The following is an 8,374-nucleotide window of genomic DNA, read 5'->3' as shown; positions in this document are numbered from 1 at the left end:
GTCGCGAATGACCCCGCTTCCCGATCCAGCCCTCAGGACTGCCGTCCTGAACACACTGCCATGCCTGCTAAAATGTCCACATTCTGTCCTCGGTGTACGCACTATGGGCTCTCATTCTTTCTCTCTCTCTAAATATATATATATAGCTCTCTCTCTATATATATATATATATATATATATATATATATTTCTGTTTATGCTTTTGGGTGGATTTCACCTAATCACCTTCGGCAGGAACTCTGGAAGCCCCCAAAGACTGGGGTGAGCGTGTAGCGCCGTTTCCTGCCGCGGTGTGAACTTTGCCCAGATGCCGATTTCCTCGCAGAGGACGCCGTCAGAGACGGGACCTGTGGTCTGATGAAAGCACGACGATCCAAACAGAGCCGTAAGACCTGCGCCCGACCCGCTATATCGCCCAGTCACTAATCCCCGCGAGACAGACATTCCCACTGAAATGAAGCGTCGTGGCCAGGGTCGCGCGGAGTTTTCCGGAGTGCGCTGGAAAAACAATAAGCCTGTTCTGCCCTCAGACCAAAGGTTGTCTTGTATGTTTGTTTTATCATGGATTGTATGGTGCAATTATAGGTTGAAATAAAAGCAGAGATGATGTGTTGTTAGTGAGGTCCACGCTGCTTTGGCCTAAATGAAAGGCAGAACCAAACCCTTACGTCCCCCTCAAAAGCAGCTCATCAGCTCGACTCTGTCCAATATACATACTGAATTACTGCATTAAACAGTGACACAAGAACAATTTGTGTTTTTCACCCCTGATAACATTAGTGCCTTTGCCACCGTGGAGCAAATTCTGCTGAATTCATTTGTTTACTAGAAATCATCTGGAATCCAGACAGTGCTTGGTGTCCGGTAACTTTCTGAAATGTGCATGAAAACTCTTGCACTCGCACATATATGTATGTATACATGTATCGGATTAAATTATGTTTACAAATATTGTGATCGCAACCTACAAACGTATCATAAGCAGAAACAAATGTGACTAACAAATGCTAGTAAGAAATAATTTGTGTAGTAGATGACAGTTCACACTCACAGGGACACAGGTTCGAATCCGACCTGCCTGTTCACCTCGGTGTCATGCCGATTTCCTCTAGGATCCAAAGGCATGCAGGTAAGTTAACTGGTAAGGTTGATTGGTCCACAGAGTGCGACAGCATGGGTATGTGTCCTTTGATGGACTGGCATCCCATCCAGGCTGTGCCCATACCTTGTGCCCTACGCTGCCTGGGACAGTCTCCAGGCCCCTCTGTGACCTTGACTAGGGTAAGTGGATGGAAGATGGATGGATGGATTTTTTACTGGCATATTTAAATCCAGCATTTCATATTTACTTAGATAAGCCTCTTCCTAGCTTCTAGGAACGATGAAGATCTTCAGGGGTGGGGGGGGGGGGGTGAGGTTGTGGGTATCTGACTCTCTGACACAGTTTATGTTTACTACTGTTTCTCCATGATGAATGAATTGACCCCCCCCCCCCCCAGCTGACCAGAGCATGACAGGAACCTAAGTAACCTCCACACAGATGGGATTTGCAGTGGGCACGTCAGCACACCCAGCGATCCCGCAGACATAAACCCCGCCTCCATATTAATCAGAAAGGCATTCTGTTTGAAATGGCCAGGAAAATGTCTGGGCGCTGGCCAAAGCCACAGATGTTTAGATAATGACCGAAATCCGTATAGCTCTCAGTCTGGCAGTTTGAATAATATGACTTCCACTTCAGAAATTTAAAACTGCTCTTCGTCAAAACAAACGACTGAACAAATGACATTAAATGTCAGGGAAAGGCAAGGGGATCGTTTGAGGAATGCAGGCACGGGGTACGTGGCTAATGGATGGGTTTACTGAAGTCAGTAAATCAGCCATAAATAGTTGCTTGGAAAAAGGAAAAATTGTCCTTAGCAGTTATGTTTGCATTTATTTGACGAATGGCTTGTTTTACACTTTGGGCTGCGACTCAGGGCTTGAAGTCAGTATGTTAGTTTACTTCCAGGTTTCCAGAGTGAGAAGGTGGCTTATCAGAAACTGCAGGGGTTCAGGTCATACTCACACTTGTTCCGGTTGCCCTGTACTGTGCCTGAGCACGATTGGCCCCCATCCCCACTCCCCCGCTGGCTTGCACTCACGTTGCACGTAACAGCCCTTCCTGAGCACTGAGCTTCGTCATCACCGTGCAACTTTTAGTGTTGAAGTAAACGTAGGAAGGAAAGCGCTATCTATCTATCTATCTATCTATCTATCTATCTATCTATCTATCTATCTATCTATCTATCTATCTATCTATCTATCTAAATATCTATCTATCTATCTATCTTTTTATTTGTTTGTTTATTTGTTTATTGTACATTCGTTTAGAGACACTAATTTAGCGTCATTTAGCATAATGATGGTTATGTATCACAATAAACACAAAAAAGGTGCTAAACATGATGTAGCCATAAATAACTATAGTGATGTTTTACCACCGAGCAGCTGACTATATAAAAATGTAGAGATATAAAAAAATGACCAGATAACCAAATAGCAATTAGCACCAACATGTCAAGGGTGTACAGAGCATGAGAGCAAGTCGATCTTCTACATAGTAAGATATATTGTTTCACAAGTCATTTTCTCGCAGTTAAGTTGTCGAAACAGGGAATGTTCCATGTTGTTATTGAATTTTAAGTTTTGTTGTTACGCCAAACCAGTTCAGAGATTTCGTTTGCGCGATTTCGTTTGCGCAATTTCGTTTGCTCGATTTCGTTTGCTCGATTTCGTTTGCTCGATTTCGCCAGGCAGAATTCTAGAGACTCAGAAGAAGCCCTCGTAATAATTGCCAGAATTATTTTAGGCCAAGGAGGTTTTTTGAGAGCCCTGCTGACAGGGTAAGTGGCTTTGGGGTGTCCTCCCCCCCCCCCCCCCCCCCCCACCCCTATGGAGCAGATGGAGATGCAGGGAGGTCGCTGGAAGGAGCATCGTTTGTTTTCCTTAAACCGCCAACTATCTGAAACCATTCTTACTAGAACATCCCGACCTTCTGGAGGAACAGAAAAGAAGAAAACAAGTGCATGACCCCTGGTCAGACATCATACGGGAGGACGAGGGAGGGGCCAAAGGGGAGGCTGCGGGCCCCTCATCGCGTTCAACGAGCAAAGAATTACATCCACCTGCCACATCTGCGGGAATCTGATGCAACCGGGGGAGACTCTGGCTAAGGTAGCTGAGCATCACTCTTTCCTGCTTGATAGCGGACAGCCAACAAGTTTAAAAAAAAAGCATTTTGAACCGGGCAACTATGTTTTCTATCATCGGCTAGCTAGCTGACAATGCCGTAAAGCTGATGATAATTTAATAGCCCGTGTAATTTGTTAGAATAAAGACCACTTCTGGTAAGCTTTCAAAATATATTTATGGGTTGCAGGTTGCACAACACGGAGTCGTACAGGTAAGACGATCTGCCTGGACTGCGGATCGGACCTAAATTCCCCAGTGAGCTACCCTGCTAATCCTTCATTATGCAAAAGGACTTTCCATAACAGGTATTAATGCACCACAATGTGGAGCAGAAGTTCAGAGCAGAGCGTCCATCTAGCTTCAGCAACGGCTTAATCAAATGTAGACCGTGATGATAATGGGAACCTACTTAGTGCATCATCTGGCAAAATGTGGCTGTGAGGAATGCATGTCACAAATAAAATATATTATCATTACTAGTCTCCCTGTGGACTAGTATTCCTCCGGATACTCCAGTGTCCCCCCACAGTCCAAAAACACGCTGAGGTTAGTTACCAAATTGCCCATAGATGTGCCTGTGCGAGTGAATGGTGTGTGTGTGAATGGTGTGTGTGTGAATGGTGTGTGTGTGCGTGTGCCCTGTGATGGGCTATCGCCCCTTCCTGGGCTGTTCCCTGCCTTACACCCATAACCTCTGGGACAAGTTCCGGACCCCCCATGACCCTGAATAGGACAAGCAGTTCCAGAAAATGGTTGGATGTATTTTATTATGAGCATTTAAGATTAACTTCTATGGGAATCTCCTGCTAATAAATCTCTCTATATGCTTTGCTGTGTATCTGCGTCTATACTCTCCCTGGGCTTCCTCCCACGGTACAATGACATGCAAATTGCCAGCAATGTATGATGTGTGTGAGTGTGTGTGTATAGATCCTGGCCCCCACCCAGGGATCATCCAGGGTGTGTACCATCCCAGTGCCCTGAGGTAACACTTGGAGATAGAGACACCTCTGTGGTGCCAACCAGGCCCTCACCCACTGATGCCTGGTGCCCTTCTCCTGCCTACCAGGACTGTTCTGAGTGCTGGAAGGAGAACACAGCTATCAGAATGTTCTAGCACTCAGCGTCATTTTAGCCCAGAGGCAGCAAAAAACGAGTGATGTTCAGGGCTGGGCCGGTGCTGTGTGTTTGTCCAGAGGCTGTTTTATTTGGACTAAAAGTGCGGCAGATTGCTGCTGATGCCGACTCTCCCGGTAGATGAAGACTTCTGGATGCGAACGGGGCGGATGACAGGGTGTTTGATGACCAAACTACTTGGAAAAAGACTGGGGAAAGTTTTGCTTGATGCAGTTCAGGAGATTTGCTGACAGACACCCAAAAGCAACATTCCTCACAGGGCAGCAGGTAGCAGACGGGTTATGGGTGAAGGCTTGCGACTGATTCAAGGACGCGGCTTCGAGTGCAATGAGGGCCATCGCTGAAGTGCCCTAAATTGCTCTTCCCGGGTTGACAGGGTGGAAAGTCGTCCCAGCTGACTTGTGCTAACGTAACACGACGGTGTCAGTGCAAACTGGGTCTTGTAAGCACTTAGGCGTCATTTAGCTCCATTGGGTCTCCAGGATGGACTGAGGCCTTGAAGCAGGGAGTCAGAGAGCGCGGATCCTCCTTATTACAGAGGATATCTTGCTTATTTTCAGTGCCTGCTGCCTGTGGCCAGGCCAGCTGCACTCGGTGGTAAGGATCAAAATGCGGAGGAGGTACGGCTTTTTTGAAGAGGTCTGTGGAGGCTTGGCGGGGGGGGGGGGGGTGATGGTTGTGGGACATGGGCAGCTTTGCCAGGGCGGGCAGGGAACCGAGAGCTCTCGATTTAGGAAGCGGGAGTGGAAACCGGCCATTATGGGTGGAGGTTTGGTACGCAGGCTGGCGCGTGGCACGCACATGCCCTGGGGGCAGCAGGAAACCGGACAGCTCTGTGACAGACACAAAAAAGCACAAAGGTTCAACCTTTCAGTTACTGACGATGTAAATGAGGCATGTAGGAAGGCTGAGGCCTTCTGGGTAGAGCTTCTGTTCCTTCACATAAAAAGCCACTGGTGTGTAACACAGACTGTTTTCAGACACGTCCATTTTCCATTAAAGACACAGAATGACTGCACTATTAAACACTTTAATTATTTCTCCATACTGTTCCATGCTACCACGAATACTGAAGCCAGGGGGTGGGGGTTTATTAGCCTGTCCTGTGACGATACAGTCTGACTTTGAGCCTGGCTATTTTTCTGCTGTTAATGCTTTATACTGTGTTTCTGATTGGGTGGGTCATTTTCGCCCCCGGACAGAATGAACTGCTGCAGGAAGGGGCTTGGGGTGTCCCAAACGCCTCACTTCTATCACGACCACTCAGGAGCGTTTTAACACTTAGCCGACACAGAATAGCCTATCCCAGTGCTTCTCAAGCTAATGTTTGCTGTTGTCTGGGGGTCCCACAGGACTGGGTTGAGAAACACCAGTTTAGACAGATTAAAATCATGAATAAAAGCAGAACAGCATCATCTGTTTATTGGTGCAGTGGCAGTGTGCATTAAGGAGAATGAGTCAGAGTTTATCTTATGACTTAACTAAGACTCTACACTATAAATACTCATAAACTAATACACATTTCTGAATACTGGTTATGCAAACTGCACTAGGTACTCTATATCAGCTGGACTGGGGATAAACCCCATTTTATGTGTATGATGTGCTAAATCAAGCATTAAAATTTAGATAGCAGAATGTAATGTGGAAATTTTGACAACAGAACTGGGTCAGGCTTTGAAAACCTTCATTTGCGGAACTGTACTGCGTTTAACACTTCTTAAATGCGATACGTAATTGCTTTCCAACGCGAACTTTGCGGGCGCATGCCTGATTCTGCTTTAGCAAATACAGCCGGTATTTTGTTTTCCAGTAACGAACAATGTTTGTAGAAAGTAAAAATTGGCAAATATTCCAATGGAAAGCTTTTGTAGAGAATTAGAAGTGGGTCGAAATGTGTGTATTATTAATTCTACACGATTTTCCATGCACACGCTTCAGTTTCTTCTTGCTTGTTGTTTACCGGGAATCTTAAGAATGCATTCGAGAGAAGGCTCCAGCTCAGTCTGCCAAATCCGTACCGCTACGATAATGAACACAGTATGTGAAAGCGATCACCAGCGCAGGCTTTGGAAAACATTACTCAAAGATTTCCAGGGATTTTTTATAATGTGAAATCCAGTGTGCTCATTTCTCCTGGTTCACCATACCTCCAGTTCTTCGAAAACACGGCAGAATGTGCAGAGAGTGGTAATTCCGCACCGATTTCCAAAGATCTGGACAAATGCACGGGCTGTCCATTGTACATTACATGGAAAACGATCCTCTTTTATAGATCTTGAACCGAGAACTCTGCTGGCTTTCAAAAGGACAAGCAGGACGCGGTGCTAACAACCAGCCCCTACGTTTGGAGGCGCCAAATCTTTGCTAATAAAAGTCTGCATTTGCAATTAATAAATGAGTCGTTATGTATAGCTATAGGGCAACCAGTAAATCAGAATCACCTGACATACACCCTTTTGGGAAGCTATAGTCACAGGTCGATAAAAACACAATTATACTTTTTAAAAGTAGTTGAACATTTGTTTCAAGGTCAACAGCTTGCATGGCTGAACTCTGGAAATACATGTACATATACACCATTTTCTTACATTTCGATAGGGTATTTTTGGTGAGTCAGAGTCCATCAACACCTCCATAACCTTGGAATAGACAAGGAATGTCAAATTTCCAAAGATATTACCAGGACTAAAAAAAGTAGGGTGTGCAGATATTCAGAATGCACAATAGAGACATTTTCCTCAGAAGACTAGTGGCTGAGTGAGTAATTAATGCTCTTACTGAATTCAAACTGCCCTTTGCGTGAGGTTATAACTGTTAAATTGCATGACTCTCCTCTTGCCCAAAGGTAAACAGTTAGAGTAACTGGCATCTTTAACTAGCAAATAGTGTGTGTATATGAGTCTGCTGTTCCGGCTACGGTGCACCGTTGACTTGCCCTAAACTTCCAGGGGACACTAATCAGGATAATTATCTTAAGAAATATAGCTTTATATTCTAGGAATTCATAAAAATGTTGTAGCTTCAAAACGTTGCTTTGGAAGCCTATAACAATACGTTTCTTTAACTTAACATTTTTCTTTTAAAAAGCAGTTTTCTCCTTTTAAATGCCGCGTAAGATGTAATTAAAGATCATACTCGAACGAAATCCCAGGTTACTGCAGGATTGACGATTCGCGTCTACAGATACACGTGTTGCGCATTTGTAACTAATTAAAGTCAAACCCAAGTCGCTGAACGGCTGCGAATGTAAAACTCGTCAAAGACGTTTGGGAAACAATAAAAACGCGTCTGTCTCGTTTAAGGGTAACAAAAAAGTAATTGCATCTGGCAGATTTAACAACAGGAGTGGAGAGATGAGGAGTGGAAAATTATTTTTAAAAAATAATAATAAATAAAGTACTTATGTGAACGCTACTATCATTCTGTCACAGTGGTAGGTTGAAGAAGAGTTGAACTACATATTTGAGCAGTAAATCCTCTTGTAAAGTTTCATGCAAAATTAACTCGATGTACCCCCTAGCTACAAATAGCACACTTATACGCAACATGTATTGTATTATTTTATAGGTTACATGGTGGTTATTAAAATAGTACTCTTCTGTTGTGAGCTTTCTACCGCAGGGCACCGACCTGAGGATGTTAGTGACATATTTATTAAATAAAAAAAGCATGTTTGGCTTTCGACTGGAAACCTTAGACAAAATCGTGGTCGAGCTCATTTTATATAACCAGGCAATGGGGCGACTGTTAATTATCACGAATCTGTCCCGCCGAGACATGCGTGTCTGTTATTCGTAAAAAGGCAAAAACATAGAAAACGAAATTTGATTATGTCCACAGAAAAACATGATTCTTAAAAACATGTCCGATCGACCAGCCTATATAATTCACTATTTTGTTATTTTTAAATCAAAGTTGGGTCTGTCTGTATTTTAGCTGTAACAGCGGTTTAAATCCGAAACGAGAGACGGCTCTATGTGACAGGAATTATGCTACGTAT

Source organism: Brienomyrus brachyistius, unplaced genomic scaffold, assembly GCF_023856365.1.
Source record: "Brienomyrus brachyistius isolate T26 unplaced genomic scaffold, BBRACH_0.4 scaffold90, whole genome shotgun sequence".
Classification (NCBI taxonomy): domain Eukaryota; kingdom Metazoa; phylum Chordata; class Actinopteri; order Osteoglossiformes; family Mormyridae; genus Brienomyrus; species Brienomyrus brachyistius.
The sequence above is the reverse complement of the archived record's forward strand: the minus strand, read 5'-3'. Positions refer to the sequence as shown.